This window comes from Lissotriton helveticus, chromosome 5_1 (assembly GCF_964261635.1).
Source record: "Lissotriton helveticus chromosome 5_1, aLisHel1.1, whole genome shotgun sequence".
NCBI lineage: Eukaryota > Metazoa > Chordata > Amphibia > Caudata > Salamandridae > Lissotriton > Lissotriton helveticus.
The window spans coordinates 1,133,431,177-1,133,448,072 of NC_136065.1; positions in this window are offsets into that span (position 1 = coordinate 1,133,431,177).

A 16,896-nucleotide genomic window follows, 5' to 3' on the forward strand; every position below is an offset into this window, starting at 1 on the left:
CGGTCACCTCCCCATCATAAAGCAAGTGAGAGAGAAAAGAGCAGGGACAGGTGTGAGCAAGATTCGGCAGTGTGTGTGTGCGACGAAAAGGTTTATGGTAGGCTGTGCCTTGATGCTATCTCGTTCGGCCAATGGGAGAGGAACTGACCAAACAGGTTCGGCCTGGGGCAATGGTTCCAACTTGCCCAGGTCATAGAAAAGTCGATTAAGGTGTACGTGTCCTTTGGAATCGAATCTAGCTGGATTATAAGCCTATGTAAAGGGCAACTCACAAAATGGCTGCTGTCCATAAAATGGAAGCCAAGGGTTCAGAATGAAAATTACTATTTCGAGGTGAAATCGTCACTCGAATATGCCGAAAATGCTTGTACATGGTGTACTCGTCATTCTCGATCTTTTGATACTAAATTCGTCATGTTACGACGAAGTTTTATTCTCGAGTCCAGAATTATTACATGAGTGCAGAATTTTCAGAACCACACCTGGCTGAGTGTAATTATAATTTTGGACTCTGTATCAGGTCATTGAGGGCTTGCAGTTTCTTGTCGATACCCACTATGTGTACTGCAAAAATGTTAAGGAAGCCCACCTGAAGTTCCCGTTTGTCTGCTGGGAGGGGAATTGCTAAAGACATTGATTCTATTGCATACAGGAGTGCCCTCCATGTATCAGCTGGGACCTCAATGTCTACTGTTTCGGGAGCTTCTTCTCCTAATGTTTTTTAATTTGAAGCCTTTATCACTCTGCCTGGTGCTGCCACTAACTGAGGCGTCTTGATGGGACTTAAGGGGGACTTGGCTTCATAGGTGAATTTGGCCGGTGAGCTACTGCTGAAGACCAAGAAGGGACTAAAACGAACTATTGTAGTGTCCAATTGCCGCCTGGCCACGATCGGTGGGGCTAGTAGTGGCACCAGCACGTTTTTAATCAGCATTATGCTAGCTTTGTGCGTGCTTGCTGTTACTTCTATAAGTTTAGTTAAAGATTGGTCCTGTTAATCGGGGTCTTTCGGGTGTCTTGAAGGGTTGTCTGGACCTTGCAATGAGGCAGTTCTAGTTACTGAGGATGGAGAGGTTTACAGATGAGAATGATGCCGTTGTGCGGATTTTGTGAATTTCCACCTGAGTTGTGCCAGACATTGCTGGTTCTGGACTTTGAGGCCTTGTGACTGTGTTAGTCATCTTGTTCCGATTTCTTTCACTACGCGTTCACTTTCTCTCCCTGCTGTAGTTACCAGGTTTACTGGCGCTAAGTGTGGGCTGGTTGTCAAGGAATTTGCTTTCTCTCGATTTTTTAGAGTTCAAAACATTTCCGTTGTTTTCTACCCCTCGTTTTTTGATGCAGGTGTGATTTTGCTTTTGGGGGGGATCTGTTTTTCGGGGGAAGGGGGATTCTCAAATCTATAACATCAGGGTCTTCCAGACATATTACTTAGGCCTGCTCTGGCATTCTTGTCCTTGTTCTCTTTGCTGACTTTTTTCCCCCGGGGCCTGGGACCCTCCTCGTTTTTCCATACCGCATTTATCTTCTCTGCTGGTCACTGTATCGCAATTCCTAGGACCTCACAAGGATTCTCCCCTATGAGGATGATGTCCCTGCAGGCTGGCAAACTACCATGCTTGAGCGCCTTTCCTTGCTGCTGGAAGAGTTTGGGCAGGCCGGCGGTCAGAAGGGACTGACTGCTTTGCTTGAGCGCTTTCCTTGCTGCTGGAGGGGTGTAGGCAGCTCAGTGGGTTCTGATTGCGTTATCATTATACTGGAGCTGCCTTCTTCCCAGAAATCACCTGTGGGTCCTTGACAGCTTTGAACAGTGGGACCAATTCACACCCCAGCTGAATCTGGTGCCAACGCAACTTTCTCTCGCCAAGTGGCATGTTGACAGGGATTTGATTGCTAAAAATGTTGTGATGTTTGCTGAGAGTTGAAATGCCAAGGGTAAATTGACAAGCAAAGTAAGGCGTGGGTTGAGTCTGCAATTTAAGAGTGCGTCAGAAATGATTTGTGGCAAACGTTATTTGAAAGTTATTTGAAAGGGTTGAGCTCCTGGGGCCCGGAGCCAGGAAGCTTTACAGGTCTTGTTATGTTTTGTATACTTTTGTTTTAAGACCATGTTCTTCTTTTGGCTGCCCCAGCCTTCTTACCGGTGTAGCCTATGAGCCTTGTTTGGTTTCAGGGTGTCAGTATTTGCCGGTTTATGCCAGTTTGTAAGGCCAGCAGGCCCCTGTTTTGTGCCTGTCTGGAACCCTGGAGCCTCAAAGGTGGAGCTGGTGCTGAACCTGTGAGCAGGAGGGGGATGCAGGCGGAGATGGAGGTGAGTGGAAACGGCTCAGTACCACATGGAGCTTGGAGCAGGACAACAGCCGGCAGGCTTGAGGAGCTTTAAGTGGATCACAAGCTGCACCGGCCTATAGCCTAAACATTCCTTTAAAGCCAGAACTATTGGCAATGCCAAAGCTTGCTTTTTTTTAATGCATTACCACTTGTAATTCAAGTGCTTCCTATTTTTGGAATCACATGTTTTTGTATTTACTTCTGTTAATATGCTGAATCCACCAATATTACGTAACAATTGTAGTGCATTTGGCACCAAGAGGTGTTGTAATAAATTAAAAGTAAACAGAGCATAAAAATAAAGAGCCACAAGTCCCTCCAGAATGCATTTACCCTTTTGGGCACACAAACTCTGCGTGCTCCCTAGGTTTATCACGGGGTCTAAAATGAGCCTCAAGGTCGCCCTCCCAACATCTGAATTATAACTTCTCTCACTTTCCATGACCTGAGGTAAATTGCAGCCAGGAGACCTTTAAATGAGCCTTGCTCAGATATCCCTACTGCGATAACCACAGACAATTTGTTGTACACACTTTCCCGGGTGTAGTGGCTGCTTCCATATGGTAAACATCCTTTACAACCACTGCATTACAACGCAGTTCATTACCCCACATTTTTTACTCCGCAAAATCTTTTATAACGCAGGGCTTTACACCACAAACCTTTACAGAGCCCCGGTGGAGTTAAAATAGTAAATTGCGGGGGGGGGGGGGGGGGGGGGCTTTTTACAGTAGCGCGTTTTGCGCCGGTTTTTCTATATTAAAACACCGATTCCTGTGAGCAATTATCTACAAAGTGGATGGAGAGCCTTATGAATGCCTACCTGAATTAACTGGCGATTTTCAGCGAATGTGGTGCACAGGAGGTCCTTCTTTTGGCGGTGTGGTTCCTGGTCCCAGCCCAGCTTCTGAGGTACTGCAGGGCTTTCTGTCAGAGGTGCGGAGTGCAGTTCTAGGAAAGGGCCTTGGTTGGGCCTAGCCACGCCCACAGCTCATTTTAGCTGCTGCACCAGTGATTTTTGCTGCATTCTCACAACTTTTACAGCTTTTTGGGCTACTTTCTTGTATTTTGTACTGTCTTCTCCTTATTTTTTGACAACATGGAGAATAAAACTGTGGTTAATAATAAAAGGAGGAAGCATATTTCCCCTCCTCCTATTAAATCTAAAGTTGTGGAATCTTCAGAGCCTTCCTTATCCTTAATATTAGAAGAAATTCAAGCTTTAAGAGTCAACACTGATCTATTGCGTCAGAAATAAAAAATGTTCGCAAGGAGATGGCTAGTCTTTCCATGAAAAGTTCAGATAATTCAATACAAATTCAGGATAATAAGGCCAGAATTGACTCTTTCGCTCCTCTGGTGACAAAAATTTCACCTTTGTGTTCTCAGTTGCTGGATTTGGAAAATCGCAATAGACAATACAATCTTCAAATTTTTAATTTACCTGATGATGATGAAGGGGCTAGCTGCAGATTATACTTGGAAAATGTACTCCCTGGTCTTTTGCAAATCAAATTTCCTGAAAAATTTGAAATAGATAAAGCTCACAGAATTCCTTCACATCGAAATCCTCACCACACCAAACCACGACAAATGATCTTTAAGGTTCTGTGTCACCACCACTTGGTCTTAATTAGAAAGGCAGCTCAAGAAATTCCTTCGCTGATGGTTAATGGAAATAATATTTTTATTCACCAGGATTTTGACAAAGAAACTGTCAAAATACGCAAAGATCTTTCTACTTTCTGTCCTCATCTTCGATGTCTTGGTTTCAAGTATGGACTTTTTGACCCATCGACAATGCGTGTATGGAAGGATAATTTTTCCAAATCTTTTCAACGTCCTGATGACTTGCGACATTTTCTTGATCAGCAGTCTCATCATTCAATGGATACTGATGATCCCAATACTTGAGGTATGATAATTCTGCCTTTTTTTTGACAGGATGCGAAGATTTTCTTTTGTAGGGCCCCAGCGGTTCTGGCCATTCTTTTAACCGTGTGTGCTTTTCACATTTCACATTTATGTCTCTCATTTGGCGTTTTTTCCATGTTTCTTTGCTCATTCTATCCTTTGGTCTGTTTTGGAGCTACTCTTTTCTTCTTTTTATTTTAGGACAATTTTTTCTTTGCTTTTCTTTCTCTTATGCCTGTCTTCTGGATCTCATTTCTTACCATTTTCTACTATGGCTAATACTCATAAGTTGAATGTAGTGTCATTAAATGTTAAGGGATTACGCCATCCAGTTAAGCGTACGAAAATATTAGATTATTTAGGAAGGTATAATGCTGATATTTGTTTTATTCAAGAGACTCATGTTGATGACAACATTCTAGATTATATGAAAAAGAAATGGGATGATAGCATTGTTTCTTCTCCTGCTTCTGGCAAGAAAAATGGAGTGGCGATTTTATTTGCAAAAAATTACATTGTCAGTTTTTAAGCAAACACTCTGATGCTGATGGTAGATATATACTAGCAAAAATTAAAGTTCATGATACATTCTTATTTTTATTGAATGTTTATGGTCCTACTGCTGATGATCCTACTTTCTGGTCCATTCTTGCTACAAAGGTCTTAAAGGTTGGAAATGTTCCTTTAATTGTTGGTGGGTATTTTAATATAATTTATGACCCCTTATTGGATAGAATTTCTCAAACCAAATTCCACCCTTCTAAAGTGTATTTCGCATTCAAAGCTTTTCTTCAAACCACTAAATTAGTTGATATATGGAGATTACACTTTCCCACAGAAAAAAGTTTAACTTTTTTCTCCAACCCTCATAACTTCCATTCCCGAATTGATTGTTTATTAATTTCTAGACATTTCATCAATTCTGTTTCAGATCCCTGAATTGGTAATATCGATGTCTCTGACCATGCCTTGGTTTCTTTATTTTTAAATTTACAGTCAACATACACTAAACAATCTAGATGGCGAACGAATACTGATATTGTATTGAACGAGAAACATAAACTAAAACTATTAACAGCCATAACTGAGTATTTTTCATTTAATCATGAAAGTTCTACTTCTTTAATTAACAGATGGGATGCATTCAAAGCTTATATTAGGGGGACTACAATTTCTATAATGGCACATGAAAATAAAACCTTCAATGCTTCCATTTTAGATTTACAAAAACAAATTGCGAAAAATGAAAGACTCTTTATCACTTCTAATGATCCCCAATATAGGTTTACGCTTAAAAAAATTACGATATAAATTTAACTCCATTCTTAGTAAGAGAGCAGGCATTCAAATTTCTAATGCCAAAGCCAGATTTAATTTTAATACTAATCATTCTGGCCGACTGTTAGCTAATTATTTACGCATTAAAAAAGACAAAACTCAAATCAGTTCTATTCACAGCTCTCATGGTAAAATTGCTTTTTCTCAAAATGATATAGTCAAGGAATTTTTGAAGTTTTATTCTACATTATATAGCAAACCTGATTTTCATGATGAATCTTTAATTGACTCCTTTTTATCTTCGTGTGATTTACCTAAGATTTCCTATTTTATAAAATTGGTCTTGACTCACCCATTACTAAAGATGAAATTTTACTTGCCTTTAAGTCCCTTAAGAAAAATAAGTCTCCTGGTCCAGATGGGTTACCAGCAGAATTGTATAAATAATTTCAAATACAATTGCTACCCTTTTTATATCAACTTTTTACTTTTTTTGGATCCAATGGTACAACCTCTGGCTCATTCACAGAAGCATTAATAATTGTACTCCCAAAGCCTGATAAAGATCCCACTCTTGTTTCTAATTACCGCCCTATTTCTTTAATTAATCAAGACTGTAAATTATATGCAAAAATACTCGCGTCTAGATTAGCACCTATTTTGGATTCAGTATTTCTCCCGACCAATCTGGTTTTATGAAAAATAGAGTTTCTGCTAATAACACCAGAACTCTACTTCACGTTATTGAACAAAGTTCTACTTTATCATCCCCCTCAGGTATATTAGCCTTAGATGCTGAGAAAGCCTTTGATAAGGTCCATTGGCAATTCTTATTTCATTCATTATCCTTTTTTAATTTGGGTGATTTCTTTATTCGTATGGTTTTTGCCTTATATTCTGCACCGACTGCTCGTTTATTCATAAATGGACACATTTCTCATCAGTTTTCTCTTTTTAGAGGTACAAGGCAAGGATGTCCGCTTTCTCCTCTTTTATTTTTAATCGGCATTTAGCCTTTTCTTTTATCAATTAGAAAATGTGATGAGATTAAAGGTATCAGTATTAAAGGTGTTCTTGTTAAAGCCCTTGCATATGCTGATGATGTGCTTTTATTTTTAAGTGATCCTGTGTCCTCTTTCCCACCTTTAATGCATATTATAACAAATTATTCTACAATTTCTGGTTATACTTTAAATACAAATAAAACAGAATTTTTCCCTTTGAATGTATATTGTACCCCTGATATGCTTCCCTTGAATGGTTTAATTTGGCAAAAAAATAAACTGAAATACCTTGGGATTTTATTTTCTACATCCATAAAGTCAACCATTACGTTAAATTGTGATTTTCTTTTAACTTATATAAAGGACAACATTTCCAAATGGTCATCACTACATCTTACATGGTGGGGCAGATTAGATTCTATAAAAATGACTTTAACGCCTACAATTTTTTATACACTTGCAATACTTCCAATTCAATTTCCTCTGAAATTTTATAAAGATGTTGATAAAGTTTTGTCTAAGTTCTTATGGAATAACAAGTCTCGTATTAGTTATAAAGTACTTAAACTTCCCAAACGTAATGCCGGTTTTGGCATTCCTGATTTTTTTCTTCATCAATTTTTTTTTATTTTGAAACAAAGTTCTCTTTGGTTTAATCACTCTTTATTAATTACTCCACCTGCTTGGTTATCTATTGAGAAATCGTTAGTAAATCCTCACCCACTTTCATCTCTATTAACAATGTCTAATACCACAGCATTTTTCCATAAATCAACCACTATTAAATCTACTAAAATGATGTTTAATGATGTAGACCTAATTTTTCTTTCCCCCCATGAATACTACTGGAGATATCTCCCTTTGGTATAGCATTGTTATCAAATTAAATAGGAATGTTACTTTTTGGTCCTCCTGGATTAAAGCAGGTATTTTTTATCTTAAAGATGTGTATACCAATAATAATTTCATTTTGTTTGAACATTTACAATCTCGATTTGGTTTATCTCGATCCCATGTTATCAAATACCAATACTTATGTAATTTGATTTTAGATTCTTTTCCAGATGCTATTCCCTCTAATATTGATGTTGATTTGGCTCGCTACATTCAAACAGTTTCTTCTTCTTCTCATGGTGTTTCTATTTTATATAAAAAGTTATCAGACACTCTTGGTAATAATATTGATACGCTGTCAACCTTCTGGAATAATGAACTATCACTTTCTTTATCTAATGACAATTGGAGAGAAATTTGGTGTCATGGTATATCTGGATGGCTCCCTGTTTCTCTCTTTCAAACTAACTCTTATATTTTACTTAATAGATTGTGGACCCCTTACCGTTAATTTCATGCTAAACTTCACCCTTCTCCTGACTGTTGGCATTGTAAAGTTGAATCTGGTACATTGCAACATATGTTATTTGATTACCCTTCTATTTTCAAGTTTTGGTCTGATGTTTGGGTCGGTATAACTCAGATTTTAAATATTCCAGAGATATTTCTTATGAATTGTTGATTTGTAAATTGCATATCTTATTACATGATTTAAATGTTTTAGAATGTAAACTTTTTAATTTTCTTATTTCCGCAGCATTGAAATCCATTACTTATTGTTGGAAAGACTGTTCTTCTTTATCTGTTCATGCATGGTGGTCTTGGGTTCTTTTTACAAGAAGAGGTGCTCAATTATCTTTGAAGGGGCTTGTTCATAATTCGCTTTTTTTTCAATCATTCTGGTTACCTGTTGATTTATATTTAGATATGAAGTAATGTATGAATATTTGTCTTATCTTGGTGGCATTCATTTTCCCTTAATGTTTGTTCTCTCTTTATTACAGTAGCTCCTTTCAATTTATTCTTATCCTAATCATATATTTTCCCTTGCCTTTCCCCTTTTATTTTCCTTTAAATAATGTTTTATCTTTACCTCTTGCAATCTCATAATTTATTGTTTGCTAGTTTTGATAATGTTTTAAGGTATTTTCGCATTTAGTAATATTTTTTGTATTGTCTTTCTGTTTCACCTGCATATAAAAATTTCAATAACATATTTTGAAACCAAAAGGCTCTGAGGACATAAAAAAAAATAGTAAATTGCGTTGTAATGACAATGCGTTATAATGGATTGCGTTGTAAAGCCCTGCGTTGTAAAAGATTTTGCAGAGTAAAAAATGCGGGGTAATGGCACGTGTTGAAAACGCTTGCGGAGTAAATTGTCATATTCCTTCCATGTTAATCTCCAATGCTTTTGCAATGTGGGCTAATTTGTACGTGAATGAGCCCTAATGTCCGTTGTCCATGATGAAGGTTTCAATTGGTAAAATTTCTGAGTAATTTTAGCCTTTGTGGTAAAAGACCTATGGTACAGTTTAAATGCCTCAGCTGAAGCGGAAGGTCTCCAGTGCTGTGATCTCGAGGGAGGGTCAGATACATAAAGAAGAAACAATCCTTCTTGCCAGGTTGCTGGCTGCCTGAAACAAATGTAAATATGTGCAGTTGGTTAATCTGTAAATGTAAATGTTGCTTGGGAGCCAGTAGAGGCGGTGTTAATTGATGGACACTTTAAGTGTCCTGAAGACACTGATTTATTCTTTTTGAGAGGTATTGTAGGGTTGTGCCAAGCTGAGTTGTGGAGTGCGTGCATGTAATGGATAGTCTTAAAAGTGTTTGTACTAGGTGCAATTTCCATATTGCTAAAATGTACACTTTGAAAACACTTTTTTGATTTTAACCTACATTTATGTCCACATTTTGTGGCAGCCTATCTTATACTGTGTGTAATGCAAATGTAAAATAATGACTTACAAATTCAAAGTGCTTTCTGTGATGGGCAGGGACCTCCTAGCAATAAAAATACACAAGTCACTATTCCCTGCTGAACCAAACAGAATTCAGTTCTAAGGGCTTATGGTTGCACATGCATACATTTGCAGTGATCACATTAACCCACAAAGGTTTCATAACATAAAATAGTGTATTACCCACTAATTTTTTTTAACTTGCATTTACTTTTCATTTAAGGTGAGCATTATTTCATATGCAGTACTGTGATGGTAAAAGATTAAAAAAATAGTCACAGAATATTTTCTTTTTTTTAGCTACGCCTTAGATTCTGCCTCCATGCTCACTGACCACATCCCCATTGCACTCAGGATCACTGTATCCATACATTTTTAATGCCGTTTAATCACTGAGAAAGCCAGTGATGTTAGCATATGTTGTCCAGTCCCTTAATTTTAATATGTACCCTTTTTGTTTCAAATTAACCTATAATTTGTATTTACTCAACACAATGTACTAATCATCTGACATAATTGTACAAAAACACTGTCCTCTGGTGCTAAAGGGGATTGAGAAAAAGTAAGTAATCTAGTCAGTTGCTTAAATTGCACTATGTATGACCAGGAAACATAGGTTCAAATTCCAGCCCACCTGCATGACTAAATTGTGTGATTGAAGGCTCCTTGATGTGTTTAGTTTACTTGATAGTGAAATTTGAGAGCACCTTGAAGTAATTCAGTTCAAGATGAATCCTGTGTAAAAACCTTCAGTACCCTGTAATGTCCCTCCATCTATAAAAATAATATTGGCTATGACATAAGGGGCACTTGACAATTTGTACACTTTCACTCATGGCTTTGTCAGGAGGGAGAGTTGATAACTGTTTTAAAGTCGATGTTTAGAAGCTTCCAATTCAAATAAATGTCAGTTCAATGTTGTGATCTACTATACTAAATTGAAATACTTCCATGTGTTAAACTCTTTATAATGTTCTTATATTTTGTTTGGTGTGTAATTTGTGTCCCAAATATTTTGAAGGTTTTGTATATGCTCCTTGGCACTTAGGGCTGAGCCAGACTACTTGTTCAGGCTTGGCTCAACTGCAGAGCCATTTTAATAATGGACAAAGTGGGCAATTGCCCAGAGTGTGTCATTCCAAGTGGCCGGCTCCTACCCACCTCCCACAATGGACCATCGCACTGGCAGAGTTTGTCAGGGTGTTGCTTATTCAACCACTTAACAGCTCCTCTTCTGATTCTGGCCTCTCTGCTGAGACTCCTCTCCAGGTATACAATACTTTCTAGTACTCATGGAGGGTCTATCTGATTTTAGGAATTGTCTTGCCTTGTTCTTCTTTTTCTTATTGATCCGGTTCTTAGCAATGACCTTTTGAATCAGTTGCTGCTGATCTCCCTTCTGATCTTGACTTCATCCTGCTCTTTAATTCTCTGTCTGCTGGTCGGGCTTCTAGTTCCGAGATAAATATAGAATCCCTCATGCACACTCCAATGCAGCAGTTGGGTCGTCTTGGTGCTGTACCTCACATCCTGACATTTGGTAGGAGACTGTCACCCACACCATCTGCTCTGCCTCATTGATTTTTTTAGGTTTAACATCTAGAGAAGGATCAGGTGAGCCAGATGTGTTTGTTCAACTTGCCTAAACTAGCAGAAGGTGAAAATTCAATTACCATAATGTTCCCCAAACTGTTTACCATGCATATTGAAATGCTTAAAAACATAATCTAAATTTTGCTGTTGCTCTTTCTCCAAGAAAGATTGGGTATATTTGGGTAGGAGTGATGCCTTTGACACTGTGCTCAGGGGCATCAACTTAATATTGAACAAGGACATAATGTGCCATCTGAATCCAGCATACCGAGTGGCAATCTCCTACACAGTCAGTGAATAAGTAGTGCAATATAAAACAAGCATTTGCAAAGCAATAGGTCTCGCATTTCCGAGACTTTGAGCTATTGGCATCGTTAAATTGCAATGCCTTTTATTTATGTGTTGGCTTTAAAAATATAAATAAAAGGCATTGTCATTTACCATGCAAATAGCTTAAACTCTTGCAAATGCGTGATCTATTGCATTGCATATGCTTGTTTATAAATACCTCTTTAGACTGCTTCTTTAAAGCTTTCTTCTTTTAGCAGATAAGGGAGTTGTAAGTAAAGTAATGCAGTCCAGGGTCACACAACGTAGGTTGGGGGAAAGGGCAATCTGGGATTTGAACTCGAGCCCCGGCGAACAGAGTATTTAAACTAGCCGCAGAAGTGTTGGAAATGGATGTGTTATTGCTCCTACAGCTGCAGTCTCATGGCCGCCATACGTTATGCTAACATAAAGACATGTGCAATATTCCGCCCGAGGAGCAGTGAGCCCTGCGCGTGAGTGGCGTGTCTCATAATGGCCGGAGCACTTTTAATGCTTCGTTTCCAGAGCTGCTCAGCAGGCACTGCCAGTGCTGCTGCTCTGTTAGTGAGGCAGTACTGGTACCTCAAACACAGGCTGCCAATCAGTAAATGTAAATGTAGTGCTTATATAGCGCTAAGAATCACCCCCGAAGGGGTCTCAAGGCGATGTACACATACCACTGTGGAACCCTTCCGGGCCTTTCCCTGTGAAGTGCCCACTCCTGGGCACCCCCAAGGTGAAGCCAGGCATCCTAGCGCTGTTGGGGCCGATGTGGAGATTAAGCAAGCTATTGCCCAGAGTTGCAGAGTGGGACCCATGATTAGAATAGGCGCAGAGGCGAGAATTATCAGGTCCAGTGAAATTGAGCCCAAGACCCGCCGAGGTGGGAATTGAACCCTGGTCCCGGGCCAGACGTCTGCATCAGGGTCTGCCGCTTTAACCATTGAGCCACACTTCTCCACAGTCAGTCACAATCAGTCAGTGGGAGAGTGTCAGCATCTCCCTGTGGGACGGTCTTTCTCTGATTGGACAGTACCTGCACCACAGGGCAGCGCCACTGGTCTGCAGGTGAGGTGGAAATCAGCTCTTTTGAGCAGGGCTTATGTATTACAGTACTGACACTTCACAGGAGAGCTGATATAGTACAGTTCTGGTACTTCTCAGCAGGGCTGATTGAGTACAGTACTGGAACTTCTCAGCGGGGCTGATGTATCACAGTACTGGTACTTCTCAGCAGCGTTGTGAAAGTAAAATACTAAAATGTTTTACTGTACTTGTAAAGCGGGTGCCGTGCCAAAACCTAAAGCGCGGCGCCCGGGGGTGGGAGGAGGTCGGGGGCTGCGGCAACAGGCATGCATCGTGTTCATTTAAATAAAAATACAAAACAATAATTAGGTGCACAACAAGTGAAAGGCGCGAGTGCACCATATTAAAGTTAAAACTGGTGAAACTAAAATTCTAAAATATTTTACTGTACTTGTACAGCGGGCGCCATGCTGAACCCTAAAGTGCGGGGTCCGGGGGAGGCTGGAGGAGGCCAGATGGCGCTCTGAATGTAGGCAAAGCATGTCGTGCCTGCAGTAGGAGAAACTCAATAAAGAAAATAATGCTTGCAACACTAAATAACATGTACCCTGTAACAACCGAAGTAAAATAGCCAGTCGCAATGGGAGGTTACAAATGAAGACAATGCGATACTAAGGAGGGACTAACAAGTCTATTTACAAATCAGAAGCCAGCATTTTTGAAGGAAAATTACACAAGCCAATGGCAAATATGGGCGGAGAGTGGGTGGGGCTTCTATTTCATACTCCAGTACAGCAACTCTCGCAATGCAGCGCATTGGCGATGACTCTAGGCTCGACCTAAAACTAGTAAATAAATGCATTGATCAGCCAGTGGGGTATAACTGCTCCTCCTTTTGTCCTGAATTTTGACCCTTTGTCTGAATTTGCCTCCATGCCGAGTGGTAACCCTATAAATAATGTAAGTAAAGTGTAGGAAACTGGTAGAATCATGCCTGTTTGTCCTGTCCTTCAGAGTGCTCATCTGAGTCAGCAAAGGACTGAGGAGAACGGAAGTGACAGTATGACAGCATGTGCCCCGACCTCTCATGACATTATCGGGTTAACTCCTTGTCCCGCAGTAGGGCCCCCAGAAGCCTCCAATTTGATGCTGAGAGGATAAGGGAAGGGAAAAGAAGGAAAACTACAGAAGATGGGAGGACCCAAGAAGGCTTATCTACTGTAAGCTCATCTCACTGTTTTTATGACCGCCTAGTCCACGCTAGCATTGGATGTGCTAAAGATATTAGAGATCAAGCCATTGACATCACATGCTATTCTGGGTGACATCACTTAGCGTCCATGAAGCCCATCCGAATTCACTGTAAAGCAGCCATCCTTCCCAGTACCTCACCGAGGGTGGGCTGGTCCACAGCTGTGACTATGAGGTGCCTGAAGCTATAGATTGACTCGCACTTTCCTTGCTCTCTTCCTATGTCTCTTACTTTTCTACCCTCACTTTTACTTACATCTACTATCTATTTCTGTGATTGGGTCATAGGGAGGTAAGCTTGCCTGCTAAACGATGCCACTCCAATGTGTTACGTTGTACAATGTAATGTCTATGTTCTGGATTCATAGGAGGCTTTTCTCAAAATCAGAGGGGGGCATGGGGTCAGTTCAGAACCGTGCATAGTGGAATGTGCACTAATTTGCATGAGCTTTTGAAGACTGAATGGCACCAACAATTCCTGTGTAAGGGCTCAAGTGTCAGGCCAGTACTCACAAAGTGGCACGACATTCACTCAGTTAACATTGATCCTGCTGCAGCTCAGAAAAATAGCAAATATTGGCAAAGCCAGTACGTCTAGCTTGCATTTTCAATAATATTCCGGACCTATTGACTTTCGCAGTTGCAAGCCAGACCTATTGGCTTTCCCAAAATCCCTCAATGCACTGAATTGTATTTTAAGATTGGCTGTCTGGCAGGAGCAGAGAAGCTGCAGGGTACATAACATCTTAAAAGTGATATCTCTTAATATTCTTAAGCGATACGAATGCGGATATGAGAGGGGCTCGAGGGTTACTGGAAGAATTTGTCTCTTTCTCTCTCTGTGGGCTACAGGTCCACTGGCAGAAATCACGAGTGTTCCCAACGGAGGCGGACCGAGGTTCCCCAGGGGGACTAGAACAACTGTAATGGAAACCTAGATGTCTACAATACCTGGGAGTGCACATCTACCACACATTTGCTAATTTATTAGACGGGAACATAGGGGAAGGTGATTAGAGCGTTCAGAGTGAGGGTTGACTTCGGGAAATCACTCTCCCTCCCTTTATTTTTATTTTTGTATTTTTTAACATTTATACAGCGCGCTGTTACCCGAGGGTGTCCTGGTGCTAAATAAAACTCCTAAAGGTTCGGGCCAAAATAAGATTACCGTGTAAACAGCCAGGTTTTAATGTCTCTCCTGAAAGCCATCAAATCTGTCATGTTCCTCAAGGCAAGGGGCAGGGCATGCCAGGCCTTCGCTGCCCCCAACACAAAGCTCCTGCCTCCACCACCGAGCTTTCTTTATGCGAGGGATTTTGACCAACCGCAGCCCAGGTGGCCTTAGTTGTCTGGGAGGGTTGTACCATTGAAAATACTCCTTCAGGCAGGCAGGCCCCAGACCTTGCAGGGCCTTAAAGACCAAACACAAGGCCTTAAAAGAGATCCACTTCCGCACTGGCAACCAGTGTAATTTTGGGATTTCTGACGAGATGGAGGCATACTTCGGTATGCCCGTCAGACGTCTAGCTGCCGCATTTTGTAACACCTGCATTTTATTGAGAAACCCCTGTTGGGCATTCAAAAGCAGGCTGTTGCAGTAATCTAGACGGGACAACACTAAGGCAGTAATAACTGTTTTTTTACTGCTCTCCGGGAGAAAAGGGAGTATCTTCTGAATCATTTTAAGTATAAAATATACTGAAGATGCTACGGCGTTGACCTGGGGCCTGAAGGTAAGTTGATCGTCTATTAAGACACCCAGGTTCTTCACTTTAGCGACCGGTAAGGGAGGGGTACCCATCTCCTCCGGCCACCAGCGGGGACTCCACAAGTCCTCCTTTGAGCCAGACACAAAGACTTCCGTTTTTGCTGTATTCAGTTTGAGCCAATTATCAGCCATCCACCTACCCACTGCCAACATATATTCCTGAAATTGCATGGCTACTCCAGCTTCCTTCCCAGGTAACAGAGACACCACAATTTGTATGTCATCTGCATAGGAGGTTAAATCGAAGCCAAATGACCTGATGATCGGGGCCAATGAGGTAACATATATATTGAACAGTGTGGGGCCTAGGGAGGAGCCATGCGGAACACCGCAGGGCAACATGAAAGGTTTTGATACGTACTCACCCATTGCCACACACTGTTCTCTGTTGGTTAAGAAAGCTTTCAAGATGTCCCAAGCTTTCCCTTGTACCCCACATTCCTTCAACCGGTCCATCAAAATCCCATGGTGTACCATATCGAAGACTGCGGATAGGTCCAGCAGGACCAGAGCCGCTCTGCCTCCGAGGTCCAGCACTCCTCTGATTTCCTCCGTCGCTTTAATCAGAGCAGACTCAGTACTGTGGCCCGCTCTGAACGCATGTTGGGAAGGGTCTAGGGCCTGAGTGGCCCCTAGAAACGCACTGAGTTGTAGATTCACATTTTTTCAATTAATTTGGCTGGCAGTGGAAGCCTAGAGATGGGACGGTAATTATTGGGGTCCGTTACGTCCATATTTGCTTTTTTCAACAGCGGATGCTTGTTTCCAACAGGAAGGAAATTGTCCAGCCGCAAACATATTATTGAAAATAGCTGTTAACGCTGCAGCAATAGGTACAGATGCCATCTTGGCTACCGTTGCCGGGCATGGGTCATGGGGGGAACCTGATATCACCGCTAGAAGCTATTTTTTGGTCTCCTCCATGCTCACTGGTGTAAACTGCTCTAGCCTGGGTCCATGGAAATCTCCCACTTCGACATTCTGGCTAAAGCTTAGTGGGCTACTCCTATCTGCGTCCAAGAAGACCTTAAAGATAGTGTCTACTTTGGCCAAAAAAAACTTGGCCAAGGCCTCGCACAACTCTTGACTAGGTTGAGGTCCAGGCAATTTAGGGGATGTGAGGCGGGAGACTGTTCTGAACAGTTCCTTTGATGAATTACTGGCCAAATTAATACGGTTGTTTCGTCCGAACAATCAATTTCTTATATTCAAGGAGGCTACATTTTAAATTCATCTTATCTATTTCCTTATACCCTTTACGCCAGTCCCTCTCCAACCTTTTACAGCCTATTTTCAACCTTCTAATGTCCTCCGTGAACCAGGGGGCCGAAGGGAAGGCCCTATGAGGACGACCCCTTTTTAATGGCACTAAAGTAACACACGCTTGCTCCACCCATCTCGTGTAGGCCAAAGCGGCTTCTTCCACCTCTAATGGGAGCTCCTCCATGGAAGCCAATAGGAGCTCCTCCAACCTCATTCCGGCGGAGCAGAGCTGATTAAAGCATGGACACATAAACCTTACTGAAGGAGGTGGGTAAGTACTATGGGGGGGATGAGGGGTGGATGGTAAGATGATGCAGTGTGAATTATTTTGGCTCAGAATAATGTAATACTTATAGAGTTG